The sequence below is a fragment of the Magallana gigas genome, chromosome 4 (assembly GCF_963853765.1).
Source record: "Magallana gigas chromosome 4, xbMagGiga1.1, whole genome shotgun sequence".
Taxonomy (NCBI): domain Eukaryota; kingdom Metazoa; phylum Mollusca; class Bivalvia; order Ostreida; family Ostreidae; genus Magallana; species Magallana gigas.
The window spans coordinates 52,606,432-52,622,057 of NC_088856.1; the positions used below are offsets into that span (position 1 = coordinate 52,606,432).

The window sequence follows — 15,626 nt, forward strand, 5'->3', positions numbered from 1 at the left end:
AAAATAATTTTCATATTTACTACTGGTACTGTACCAGTCACAGGGGCCAAGCCCGTACGTTTTAACATTAATTCCAATGTAACCAAAAAAATTGATGGTTACGTTAAAATTAATGTTAAAACGGGCTTGGCCCCTGTGGTTCCAGTTATTGGCTAAGACCAGTTAACGTCTCAAATGTCGTTCACTGATACGGTATCCGTGCTCTGACAAACTGTCCTCGATTTGCTTTTGTGTCATTCCCAGGGAATAAAAAGTAAAATATCAACTCATTCATCTTTAAATTCAATGAATCAGTAATATCATGTCCTTCTTTTCAACCTACTCCTTATATATGCGTCATGATATCAACATTGCACGTACAACTTTTATTTTGTAGCCACGACTTTTATTCCGACTTAAAGTAGTCCGAGTATCGCACTGCGTCATAATACGGATTTTACAATATTGGTTCGACTTTTACAAAGCGTTTTTGATACCCGGTTTTGATTTTGTTCTACATCAATGTTGTAAACAATGGCAATAATAAGCAATTAGAACGGTAATATATGTATACTATGAGAGATAGAAATGATTAATGTTGAGAAACTCGATTCTGTTAAAGTAAAATGAAAAACGAAGTTTCTGATTAACCAGGATCTCAGGTGTGCTTATATCTTCTTTGTTTTGACCCCCCCCCCCGAATTTTTCTTTTTCTTTTACTAAAACCTGTTTAAATTTAGAGACAGAAGCTATTTCGAATTTAATCAATCGTCAATTATTTAATGTTTAAATGATATCTAACATTGTTGACAGATCTAGGCAGAAAACTGTAGCAAAATGTGATTTTTACGGATTTTTTCGCCAGGGTCTACTTGGTTTAGAGCTTATAGCGTGAAAAGTAATCCGTCAACGTATAATTTATTTTACCAAATCTTTTTTCTAAGATGTCAATCTATAGAATAAACACCATGAATTTAAGTTTGAGTCCATAAAATAGTAAAAATATTACTAAACGCGATACTAGCATTGCATTTTTTGTATTCTATTTTGATACATCAGGTCCATAAAGCGTACTTACTTACAAAAATTTGCGTAAAATTATTGATGAGATATAGCTTGAATAAATATTTATACTCTATTTTGTATGTCCAGTTCTAATTTTCCCAAAATTGGTAATTATTTTTAGGAAAAACGGACGTCTGGCAAATTCCATATTTGTCAATAATTTTCGCAAGGGGGTACACCCGTCTGAGAGGTGATAACAAACAAACTAGCATGTAAACATACATATTTTCTTTTGTATATGTATTGCTAGAATGTATATTTATCATTTAAAGCTAAGCTTTTAATGATTGAGCCCATTTAGTGCCGAGTATAGGACTACCTTAACGACTTAATTTTATTTCGTGGGAAGGAATTTTATTTCATGGCCACGACTTTTATTTCGTTGGAACGACTTTTATTTTGTGGCCACGACTTTTATTTTGTGGGAACGACTTTTATTTCGTGGCCACGAATTAAAAAAAAATATCTCAAGCATATGTCCTATGGCAGCCTCCGTATAAGGCAGCCACCGTACAAATGTATCATAACCCCTACTACATGTACCTTTAGTCGTACCCCAAAAGGGACACAACTCAAATTACATTATGCAGAGTATGAAATCAACATGTACAGAGATTTTACTATGTTATTCAGGCACGTATCATCGTTTTTGAAAAATCGTGAAAATCGTGAAAATCCTAATCCGTGGGAAGGGGGGGGGGAGGCAGGAGATACACTTTTCACCTCAATTTCACACTTTATTACCTTATTTTCAATTCAATTTTTACATGATCACAGAAAAGTGGGGGGGGGGGCGCAACTCCATGTTTATTCCTTTTTTTGTATGTAAATTTCAGAAAAATATTTGCTGTGCAAAAAAGTTGGGGCGAGGGGGGAGGCCCCCCCTGCCCCCCCCCCCCCCGGATGCTACGTGCCTGTTATTATCTCAGAGACGATAACTGGTACATGCAGTAAATCGTAAAACATGGCAAATTCGGGGCGTGCTAAAACTTGCGGCACAAAAACAAGATGAATAAACAAGGAAATCACCATTTAAAGTATGTCAAGTGTTATCCAAATAAATCAAGAAACAAGGAAATACAAAAAAAAGTTAAAGTTTAGCCGATAATTGGTACAGTGCCAGTAACGTTATGTCTAATTTTCATCACATCGTGATTACGCACATTATCAATTTTTGATCATCATTTCAACTTTATTTCAATTCAATCTCTTGGTATTGCATTCGATGAAAATCAATACATTAAAAAAAATCTATATGGTAAAATTAAAAGCAGAGCGATATACACTACACCCAAACATCCTTCCGTTGCTCGGAAAAACACGAGCTCTGCCGGAAAGGCCCGAAAAGTTGCGATATGTAGTGCAGACGACAGTGGACGTGATGTCAAGAGTCGAAGAAAACTATAGTTCTGTGGAAGAAGAGGTAGATGCCTACACATCAGGGAGTTTGATTTTATACACTAACTGATATAAGTATATAATTAATTGAGGGAATATTGTTAAATAATATTACTGTCCTTCCACTGCATTATGTTTGATCAGGGACGTAAAATACGTCTCTAGCTTGATTTCATTGGCATATCAAGAAATATCAGACTATAATCTTGATTTAATGATTCAAATTATTTAACCATTGCACTGACACAATGTATTGATTATATCCGGAACTTGGTTTTGTCTTTTATTTAAATCAATCACGTGATTTTAATAGGCCGCCGACCAGGAAGAGGAGTAAACATGAACTAGGAAGATCAAACATGGATATTGTCGCCATTTTGAGTTGTAGATCTTTATGAGGTGCGTAGTTCGTTAAACGTATGTTATTACTGATTATTGAAGAATTATTTTAATCTAATGCTATAACAGAGTCGGCGAAATTGCCTAAAATGTACCAGCTTATGAGTAGTTATGAGGGAATCGTTAAAATGTTGCTGTCCTTTCAAATTATCTAGCTTTATGACCATGATGACTATATCATGAAACTAAAATCATCTAGTCATCTTTGTAATTTAATAGGATAATTAAGATTAATGTGACTGCTCTTCAACTTGTCAGACATTAAAACAGCACAATTACTATAGTAGATTTGCTCGGAATGTTTGGTTTTGTGTTGTATTGTAACTACTCAATCACGTGTTTTTATACAGGAAACCTAACCAGGAAGAGAAAACACCAAAGCTGAAGCGCATTGTCGCCATTTTGAGTTGGAGGTGAAAAGGTTTGTAATTTGTTAACTGTAGGTATTAATACATGTAACTATTATCTGATTAAGTTGATAATTTAAACCTAGTGTTTTATCTCTACTGGCGTGCAACCTTATATTCATGCCAAGTACCTTTTCTAGCCAGTGCATTGTTACGTCATATTTTGTACATGATTTTATGTCATTGTGTTGATAGAATGACGTAACAATACACTGGCGAGAAATGGTTCTTGGCAAGAATTGGTTGTTTGCCAGTAATTGTCAATTTAGTTTTTATTTCTGATCAAAATTTGGCCATTGTCTGTCATTGTCGTTGTTGTAAATTTCAACATTTTCATCTTCTCTAAAACTGCTTGGTCAATTTCATCCAAACTTGGCACAAAGCATTTTTGGGCAAAGGGATACAGTGGGGCAACAGCTTGGGTACAAATTTTTATGTAGGAATACATGGAGGAAAATCTAATTTTCGAAAACCAATCAGCCTGAAAAGCTGTAACTTGTGCACAACCACTCAGGTATTGTAGTTTCAAGTTTATGAATTATAATCTCTGGAGTTAGTGTTGGGCTACTATAGGAGAGTTGAATTTCTAAACAGGAATACACAGAGAAAAATCTTTTCAAAAACCAATTATGAAGTTGTCTAGACATTTTGTATTTGATACTCTAAAGACGGTTAAAGCTTTTCATTGACTTTATTCTCAGGTGAGCGATGTGGCCCTTGGGCATCCTATAGCATTTTAATTCACTCGAATATTACTTAAATTTTATAAGCCTGTATATGAAAATGAAGAGAATATGTTAAATGGTAATAGGGATGTATACGTTCCGAAGGTGTGTTCAATAGAGCGGGTGTTGCACATGCTCGCCAAAATTCCCTATACCTGCAACACAAATTTTAGTGAGCGCTTGTGAGCACTCGTTCTATTGAACACACCCTTGGTTATATATGATATGTTTTTGGTGCGACTGTTGAGGCGAGCGCAGCATAGAAAAGAAAAATCTCACCCTACATATGTAGTGATCAAAATGAAATTAATCAATCATAAGTATGAAACAAAGGTTTGTTCTTTCATTTCTATTCCATTGTTATATTACTAAATTTTTAATGGTCTGATAAGATATGAACTTAAGTATTCACTTGATGAGGAGAAACTTTGGTGATTTGTTTCCATAACACCTTGGGAGAATTTTGTTGCATTTTATTTTATAATTGATTTTAAAAAAAAAAGGTATATATCCCTTTACAATTAACACTATGTAAAAACTGGAATACAACTTGTCAAGGGAAAACAACTTCAAAAATATAACTATGGTAATATATACAACACACCAATTCTTAGAGTACAGGCCTGGTAAAGGAAAACGAATGATTTGTGGTGGTGTTATCCCTAGCTATTACTTAGTCGACTGACCTATCAAACTTATTATTTACATCATGAAATGCTATGTACAAACAACTGGAACTGACTTTCTCATTGAAAAATAACAAAATATTTTTAGTTAATATCATTACACAAATAAGGTTCTTTGGTACATTAACATATGCAGGGACCAACCTAGAGCAAAATATTAGGGAGACTCTACTTCTCCCTAACACAAAAATAGGAAGCAGTTTAAGGAATCAGGGAGACTTCCATTACTTGACAATGGCATAACACTAATGATGATATACACAGATTAAAGCTTTAAAATTTAAATTAGAAGCAAGTCAATCAAAAATAAAACAACTTTTAAAAATTGAAAAAAAACTTATCCAATTTATTAAATTTACCGGTAATTTATTTGATGTATTCATACATTTTATAAATGAAATGTTTTGTAATTGTTTTAGCAATTTAATTTTAATTGAGGAATAAATTCAGTATCTGTATTTCTGTATATTTTGGAGGTACAGTACTAACAACGCTGATCCCATATTTAACCATGCTCAAAAATCTTCTTTTCAAATACTATTTGACCAGAAAGGCTGTAACTTGTATGGAGGCATCCTCAGGTAGTGTAGATTCAAGTTTTTCCAAATCATGGTCCCCAAGGGTAGGGTGGGGCCACAATGGAGGAATGTATAGAGACAATCTTTAAATACCTTCTTTTCAAAAATTATTCGGCCAGAAAAGCTTAAACTTTTGTGAAGGCATCCTCAGGTAGTTTAGATTCAAGTTTGTTCACATCATGGTCCTCAGGGGTAGGGTGGGGCCACAATGGGGGATGAATTTTTACACAGAAATATATAGAGAAAATCTTTAAAAATCTTCTTCTCAAAAACTACCAGGTATAAGGCCAGAAAAGCTCAAATTAGAGTGGAAGCATTCTCAAATAGTGTAGATTCAATTTGTTTAAGTCATGGTTCTTGGGGGTAGGACAGGACCCGATGGGGGATAAATTTTTACAAAGGAATATATATAGAAAATCTTTTAAAAACTATTAAGCAAGAAAAGCTTAAATTTGTGTGGAGGCATCCTCAGGTAGTGGTAATTCAAGTTTGCTAAATCATAGTCCCTGGGGCTAGGGTGGGCCGCATGTTGGATGAATTTTTTTAAAGGAATATATAGAGAGAATCTCTAAAGAAAAGTGGGGCCATTAAATGGAGGGGGGGGGGGTATAAAGGAATAGAGAAAAATCTTCTTACAGGTACAGCTAAAAAAGGGGCTAGATATTTACCAAATAAAAATATGCGGATAAAAAATTGGCAGATTTTAAATGGTTTATTAGCAATGTCTACTGTACTTAGTTGTCAAGATATTTTGATATAGCTGCAATAATGTAGCCCTCTTCGATTTTTAGCTCACCGAGACGAAGTCAAGGAGAGCTTATGCTATACCCTCGGCATCGGCGGTGGCGTCGGCGTCCGGACCTGGTTAAAGTTTTTGTTGCAGGTCCTGTATCTAAGCTATTACTTGTCCTATCTTCACCAAACTTGCATGGATGATGCATCTGGACCTACTTATGGACTTGAAAGACTTGGATGCTGAATCTGGGTCCTAAATTTCAGATGCTGGAGGAGGTTAAGGTTGTTGGACCAGGTTAATGTTTTTGTTGCAGGTGCCCTTTGATAGCAATATCTTAGTTACTGCTGGTCCGTACTTCACCAAACTTGCATGGATGGTGTGCCTTATGATACTGATGCACCAGACAGGCTTGAGTGCTGAATCTGAGCTATATGTTTCGGATGCTGGAGGAGGTTAAGGTTTTTGGAGCTGGTTAAAGTTTTTGTTGCAGGTGCCCATTGATAGCAGTATCTAAGTTACTACTGGTCCTAACTTCACCAAACTTGTATGGATGATGTGTCTTATGATACTGATGCACCTGACAAGCTTGAATGCTGAATCTGAGCAATAGGTTTCGGATGCTGGAAGAGGTTAAGGTTTTTAGAGCTGGTTAAAGTTTTTGTTGCAGATGCCCTCTGATGATTATATCTTAGTTACTACTGGTCCTAACTTCACCAAACTTGTATGGATGGTGCGTCTTATGATACTGATGCACCTGACAAGCTTGAATGCTGAACCTGAGCAATAGGTTTCGGATGCTGGAGGAGGTTAAGGTTTTAAGAGCTGGTTAAATAAAGTTTTTGAAACAGGTGCCCTCTGATGATGATATCTTAGTTATTACTTGTCCTTACTTCACCAGACTTCCATGGATGGTGTGTCTTATGATACTGATGCACCTGACAGGCTTGAATGCTGAGTCTGGTTTCGGATGCTGGATAAAGTTAAGTTTTTAGGAACAGGTCACATGTTTAATAGATGATAGTACTATTTCAAACTTGCATAGTTGATTTAACTGTAATATGAATGAATCGCAGAGGTAGCTGCAGATGCAGAGCTTGATCTCCATTATCAAGGATGCTAAAAAATAAATCTTAGTTATTACAGGTCCTAACTTCACCAAACTTGAATGGATGGTGTGTCTTATGATACAGATGCACCTGACACGCATAGATGCTGAATCTGAGCCATAAGTTGCAGATGCTGGAGGAAGTTAAGGTTTTAATTGCTAGTGCCCTCTGATGATGATATCTTAGTTATTACTGGTCCAAACTTCACCAAACTTGGATGATGCGTCTTATGATACCAATGCACCTGATGGGCTTGAATGCTGAATCTGAGCCATAGGTTTCGGATGCTGGATGAGGTTTAGTTTTTTGGAACAGGTCACATGTTTTATAGATGATAGCTTGCATAGTTGATTTAACTTTATTATAAATTAAATGCAGAGGTTGCTTCAGATGCAGAGCCTGATCTCCATTATCAAGGATGCTAAAGGAATCTCCTACCTCACTCACACCAGCTCGATAGATAGATGTGTTTGTTGATAAATGATATAACATGATTCCTATGATATAGTATTGTATGATATGAAACAATATTGTTTGATATGATATCATATGTTATATTATAAAAAGTTATACGATACGATATGATATTGTATCAATTTTTTTGATATTTTATGATATGATATTTTATCATGATATTGTTATGTATATTATGATACAATATTGTATAATATTATATTGTATTTTTAATATACTATTTTATCACATGATACAATTACATAAGATTTTGCAAAATATTATATTGTATCCTATGATACAATATTGTATATTCTATAATATGGTATCATACAATATTGTATAATATGATATTGGTTTCAGTAATATAGAATTATATCACATGAAATTGTATTATATGATATTGTAATATTATATAATATTGTATCATACGATATTATATGATATTGGTTTATATGATATATTTTCATATCACATGAAATTGTATTATATGATATTGTAATATATATTATTGTGTCATATGATACAATATGTATAATATAATAATGTATTTTATAATATTTTACTTTATCACATAATATTGTATCATTTGATAAGATACAGTGTTGGAATCAAATTATATTGTATTATATGATATAATATCATATAATGTATCAAATATGTTTCAGTGTCATTCAATACAATATCATACTATATTATTAATACAATATAATATCATGTTTCAGTGTTATGATGTATTATGTAATATGATATTGTAATATATTACTATATTGTATTATATTTTATGATATTGTATTATGTGATCAAATACAATAAGGTATAACACAATACAATGTCATATCATACGTTCATATCATTATTGTTTATTACGGTATTTTATTGTATTATATGATATATATTATAAATATGACATGATGCAATATTTAATTTTATATCATTGTATTGATTAACATATGAACATATGATTATCATAAAAAAAATTTATCAGATGATATACGATATTTTGTCAAAACAGAATCCATGAATATCCAAGATCATAAAGTATGATTTTCATATAAAATGATAAAGGTGGTCTTATGAAGGTGATGTCTCATAAGGGTGATGCTCCGTCTCGGTGAGCTTAGTAATCTATGATTACCTATGTTTTATATCTGATGTTTACTGGAGAGGGCTACAATTCCACAGGATCTCCGTAAGGGTGCAAAATAGATTTTTTAATGCGGCTGACTTCGATCTGAAAAGATCCATTTTTTATTTGACTTCCTTTAGATGAAATGATTTTTTAATTGAGGTTGAACAAATTAACCATATATAAATCAAAACCAGATAAAACACAGAAGCATGTTTACCAGTCGTCTTTTTCAGCAGCCATGACAGTTCTCGCGTGATTTTATGGGTTTTGATGGGCTTGATAACGTGAATGTCAGTGTAAATAATCGATCTTACCTCGTTATATCACTAAGACATCATTAAAGGAAACGGTATATAATTGAAAATTCATATTTACCGCGTTAATTATGTTTAGAATAGGGGAATTCCTATATTCAGTTCAAGATCCGCTCCTGAATTCTCATTGGCTGTCCCAAAATAAAACCGGTCAAGGTCAGTAAACATGGCGGACAAATTCAACTTTCGTTGTTAGGCCAAACAAAAAAATATGTTTGTTTACAGTTACATGCTGAAAAAAAATAGGGTCGATAGGTAGGATTTTTTTTTTATTTTATTTTATTTTTTTTTTTTTTACACAACTTCAGAAATGTCACATACATGAAATTATTGAGACAACTCGAATATATCACTTTCTAAGTGACAAATTTTTACGAAAATTGGCATAAACATTGAGGAATCCCAAACAAATAATTAAACAAAGTATAAATATTGAAAGTTAATTAAATATTTTGTTTATGACGGTAGAAAAACGGGGTACCTGGCGCAGGCATAATCTCGGAGACTAAAAAACTAAAAAAATTTCAAAGTGTCAGTAGAATTACAGTTAATGTTAAAAGAAATCAAATTAAATATGTTCATGTTAAATATGTTTTGCTATATTTTGCGACTAACTTTTGATTACGTTTCACTAATTTTCGAGGTGAAATACGGATATGGTACAAACATATTTACCAAGCAATAGAAAATATGACAACGACATTACATTGAATTATGACCTCAAGACGGCACAGCGAATATACATCAAACTTGTGGAAATCTCAGAAGAAGACCTTTAAGGCCACGCAATTCCTTAAACCAAAATTATACGATAACCAGGGATACAGAGCTTCAGTTTATCATATTTTTTCACTGATTGTTTAACTAGAATTAAGACAAATAGACTAAATATCCAGTACTGTTTACACACTAACTGTTGTTAACAGTTCTAAAATAAAAACAAGCAGGAGACATTCACAGTAATTTGATTTTAGGGTAAACAGAACTCAAAATAAAAATCAAGAATGAGAGAAAATGTAAATGATGACATCTTGAAATCAAAACAAAATATGAGAAATAAAAAATAATTCTTATTTCCGGTCATTTGTAAGGTGTTTAAACACAGGAGCAATGAGAAGCGTTAAAATGACGTTGCGAAAAGTTTGCGGTTGCGCTGGGTCACTGGACGCAGGCACGTTGATCCACTTACCAAAAATGATCTATTCATGCCATGGAAAAGAAAAGTTTTACATTGATAAACTCTATTATGATTTACATTTTGGTGAAATTTCAAAGGTTTATTTCTTTTCCTAAAAGAATAAGAGAAAATGTCTCAATAATTTCCGAACAACCCTCGTAAACTGATAATACTAAACTGTTTTGCCATTGTGTCATGCTTACTTTTGTTTGCCACATGCATGCACCCCTGTGAATGTTATTGTCATTTAAATTTTAGACCACGTGGTTTTATTTGACCCTTTCAGTTTCGTAGTAAAAATCGTGCCTCGTATTTATAGTCTATTTTATAGAATCTAGGTACTTGTTATCAAATATAAAATCTAGAGGTTTATTGATCTTAAACTTTATCTTCATTAATTGGTGGATAAAATGTGTTCTAGAAATAAATAAGACAATACAAAAAAAATAGTTTATGTCTGCTGTTGCAACAATTAACATGCTAAGTAGAGAACTCCCCTGGGGATTAATTTTCGATTTGCGCCTGACCTAGTAATAGTATCAGTAGAGCAACAGACTATATATTTTTATGCAGAATGTTCCTTGAAAATGGCTCGATATGCTAAGTTTTTATACAAAACAGACACCCACTATTTAAAAAAAAAACAACATGATATTGCACATCACAAGCATCAAACATGGCCATGATAAAGATGTGCAAAAATGGATTTAAAATGATTTTTGAGGATAATTTTAGGGAAATAAATTCAAGAAATTGAAAGATAACACCACGGATGTCTGGTGTTTAATATCGGTTGGATAGCGAAATAAAGAAAATCTAGAAAACTCGTTGCCATCCTGTCGCTTCGCTCGCTACGCTCACTGGTAGGATTTTGCCAGTTTCTCATTTATTTTCAAGAAATTGATAAAATTGCCGACTCCTGTGGTCAAAACTATCCTGCCTCCATGTTGTTTGCCTCGTACTTCAAAATCGGGAACCTTTTCATTTCCCCCATGTTATAGATCGAACACCTGGGTAAATGTCATGTTATTTGGCAATGCCGTTATTAACTGCATTTGCTTTATGTGTGCGCATTCTTCAAACTGCAGAGAACATGTGGACATAGATATAATCACCTTGTTTTTTTTTTCACTTTCGATTTCGATTTCAAACGCTTGACCGATTAAGATGAATATAAAAGTTAAACGTACCCACGTGTGACTTCCGGATTTCTAACGATGGATAAAAACAATTAGGGTCGGCGATTTAATATAGGGTCGGTCGGGAAACCGTAAACAAACATATTTTTTTGTTAGGCCTTAACATACACGAAAAATAACCGATATAAGGACTATACTTGATATTTTTGGATTAATTTATGCCATAGACATCTACAATGTTTGAGTTTAGGTAAGAAATGCAAATGTTATTGTCATTTATGTACGATTTGAGACGAAATCGTTGTGGGAGTGAATGACTCTCGCACTTGCACCATTACGGAGATCCTATGGAGTTGTAGCCCTCCCCCCCCCAAAAAAAAAAATCGGGAGAGGGCTACATTATTGCAGCTAATTTTGATACTGTAATGCTAATTTGATCAGTTAAGGCTATTGTTGCTCAGTTGAGCGATTTGGCCCCTGGAGATCTTGTTTACTATCATACAACTTGGCATAGAAATAGTAATCAATATTTAGAATCTATGAAGGACTTTACTTTTGGGCAGAATATTGGCGTAGGAAAATATCATGTTTTTCAATTCAGAATTGCTGCAAATTAATAAGTCTGGAAAAAGGTAGTAACCTTGACTTGACCTTTCTGTGATTAAACTAATAGAATCATTTGGTTATATGATCTGTTTTACTGTGTCAAAATTTCATGAATTCTAATGCATCCCTTCGAAGAAGGGAGGGCATATTGCTTTGCTGCTGTCTGTCGGTCGGTCGGTCCACCAACAGTTTCAATTCATTTTCTTTGCAGAGGATGAACATATTGGAATTAAATTTGGTATACAGGTTTATCAGGATAATATATAGGTCAAGTTCGATATTGGGTACGATCGAGCTATTTTCAATAGAGTTATGGCCCTTGGACGTAGAAAAATTCCAGTTATTTACAATTTCCGCTCATTTTCTTCGCAGAGGATGAACATATTGGAATGAAATTTGGTTTACAGGTTTATCATGATAATATCTAGGTCAAGTTCAAAATAGGGTACGATCGAGCAATTTTCAATAGAGTTATGGCCCTTTGACATAGAAAAATTCTAGTTATTTACAATTTCCGCTCATTTTCTTCGCAGAGGATGAACATATTGAAATGAAATTTGGTTTACAGGTTTATCATGATAATATCTAGGTCAAGTTCGATATTGGGTACGATTGAGCAATTTTCGACAGAGTTATGGCCCTTGCACTTAGAAAAATTCCAGTTATTTGCAGTTTCCCTCATTTTCTTCTCAGAGGATGAACATATTGAAATGAAATTTTGTATACAGATTTATATCATGATAATATCTAGGTCAAGTTTGATATTGGGTAAGATCGAACAATTTTCGACAGAGTTATACCCCTTGGACTCAGAAAAATTCCAGGCTCTGGGATCATGAAACTGTCTTAAATCTTAAGTCAGACTTAAGTCAATAAATTTGCACTTAAATTTTAAGATTGTTCTTAAAGTGGATCACAAAAAAATGACTTACGGTTAAGTCTGAAATGTTGTCTTAAATCTTAAGACTGCTATTAGGCAGACTTATGTTTATAGATAGTTACCAAGTAAGTTCAAAATGGCGACACTGGTTGGATTTTTAATAAGAAATGATCAGCAAAGAGGGCGGCTCCCTTGTCCTCGGGTTTTCTATTTATAGTTGAGGTTTTCCCCCTTTGTTGACTTGCTATTGAAGTTATTTCCCTTTGTTAAAGTGAAAGTGTGTAAACACGTCTGTATAATGACTGACATGTTATCCAGTAAGAAAATACGCTAATATTTGTGTGAAGCATCTTTTAAATATAATTTTTTAACTTTGTGATACATTTATATAATAATGTTCACGATGCAGCCGATAGGAATCTTCAAACAAAGAAGAGTGCCACTTTTAACAAGTTCGGTCAAAAAATCGCGCGAGTTACTATGATGTTTAAGCTAAGACAAATCTTAGCTAAGTTTTTTCTTAGATCATTTTGTGATCAACTTAAGTAAGTAATCTTTAACTACGGGTAAGTTTGAATCTGAGATTTAAGACAAAATTCTAACTTAAATTTAAGACAGTTTCATGATCCTGGAGCCAGTTATTTGCAGTTTACGTTCAGATGTGTGCATTTAATAACATGTACTATTTCCCATTTGTGATGTAAATTAACTACATCATTCTATTTCTTGTAAAGAAAAAAACAGCTTACCGTAAATAATCGAATTAAAGTCAGCAGTGATATAACAAGCATATAGGGTTAGAATAAGAGAACAACACTATTCTCTGTCCCGAGTTTTTGCTTCCACCAATTTTTGCTTCATATTTCTAATTAAATGCCCTCCTCTCCCGCTTTAGGTTTGAATACACATCCCAAAATAGGACGTCTACGGGGATTTTGCATTGAATCAGCCATTTTTAAGCCATGATAACTTTAAAAAATTACCCGAGGTTTCCCAAGTACTTCCAAATGGAGAAAAGATGTAAACATTTCCCTTTATTTATCTCTATAAGAAATTTGTTTTCGTTCCTGTGAACTTTTATGGGTGAAAAATAATGATAGTTCAATGATGATATCTTGGATATATTCCATTTTATTGATTTCAACTATATTTCTTTCACAGGTGTGTGTATTTTTATTAAAAATCATCAAAAAGTGATGGAAGCAACAACTTGGGACAGATTATAGTTATTTATTAACAAAAGCATTTCATCAATTTAATTTACCCGGTATGCAGTACGTTTAAATAGATAAAATAGAGAAGATTCAATACTTCTTCACATTTAATAAGACTGAACAATTATAATAAAAAAAATTTGAAAATTATAATCCGGCTGCAAAGCATACTTATCAATTTTTGAATAGGCTATGTCAATTTGAATGGATGGTAAAAATACATCGTCAAGTATCCAAATGAAGAAGCAATGATAAATAATTTTAGATATACTCAAAAAATGTAACATTTTAGAACTATATAGTGTATGTTATTCTAGATAATTCCATTAATGTAAAATAATATCTGCATGTACCGGTACCTAGTGTCGTGTAGGTGTTGGTTATTTTTTAGTCAGGGGGGATAAATTTTCAGACAAATACTTTTATTTATCTGTAATTTATCGTCAAGACCATGGCAGTGTTAATTTGCTGGACAACTCTACCGAAGGGATACGCGGTTTTACCCGAGACCGCGGGGGGTGCACGGAAAATACATGATCAGCGTTGACAGTACTGTATTAGTCAAACCCTTTGACACAAGTACAACCGTTAAGGAGAGGATCTTTTTTTTTTTTTAAATAACTGTAAACAAATGGTTTCATGATTATTAAAACATTAATCTGGCAGAGTTATTAACTAATTACAAGTTAACAACTAATTGTATTATCAACATTATAAGAAATAAACATCAGTTGCACAGTAGGTTGTTGCATCACCCGTATTTATAACCCCTAAAGATTAAACAGTTTCGAGTAATTAATCATAACAAAAGTTAACTTAGGCTGTGAAAATATGTTTAAAATTGGTTAATTATCATTTCTTTGCCTTTGGGGTTAATTTACAAGATTTTGTACTCATAATACAAGGCGACTTCAACTTCTCTTTTGGAGTAAATTCCGACGAAGTTACAGATCAAAAAACGACTATTTCGCCCTCTAGGTTGGTCCTTGATATGATTCATATGTAAAGTAAGTAAAAAGCGATTGACTGTCCAGTGTGAGATCTATAATTTGTCAAAAGCGATGCACGTATCAATGTAATTTAAGTAATTGTAGCCTCACATTAAAATTTCTCCCTCTCTCTTTCATTCAGATCATGCTCCCCTTGGTTACAAAAATAGCTGAGAAAGTATGATTGTGGCCCTTTTAGATTTGATTACTGCCTTTTTATCCTCAATTTATTTGCAAAAGATTTTTGTCCCTGGATCTCAAGAGAACATGGGAAGCCATTTGCAATTTACTGAGAATTGTGGGTTCAATTCTGATAACAGAAAATTCATTAGGTCAAAGGGAGCATTTTGTTTTTTGGTTTGGAGTTAGAGCTCGCAGTGCTTGCCGACGTTTGTATATTAAATGATATTGTCCTACATGTCCTACGGACCTGGTTTATTAGGTTGGGACCAATCATCCAAATGGGTCTTCATAGCCTGTTTAGGATGTAATGTCCAAAATAGTCAGTCACACTCTTTAAAACAAGTTATATCTATGAGTAATTTTTGTTTAAAAGAATTTAAATGGCTTCCTGTCTTTTAAGCTCTAAAGTGTCCTGTTTGCAACAAGAGCAATTTTTTTCATCAAAAATAACCAAAGTTTT

General features: G+C 33.4%; 1 protein-coding gene across 4 annotated transcripts in view; it reads left to right on the plus strand.

Moving 5' to 3' along the window:
• LOC136269574 (tripartite motif-containing protein 2-like) overlaps positions 1-15,626 on the plus strand; it is a 106,917-nt gene that overhangs the window by 7,495 nt on the left and 83,796 nt on the right. Inside the window, exons 1-2 of one of the 4 annotated variants that reach the window (XM_066082918.1) lie at positions 1,952-2,841; positions 3,192-3,262. The exons of 1 other annotated variant lie outside the window; for it this stretch is intronic. The gene's annotated coding sequence lies outside the window, so the exon portion shown is untranslated. Of the gene's footprint in view, positions 1-1,937; positions 2,842-3,191; positions 3,263-15,626 lie in introns of those variants that run through there. 2 more of the 4 variants (XM_066082916.1, XM_066082920.1) reach the window with 2 other exon arrangements.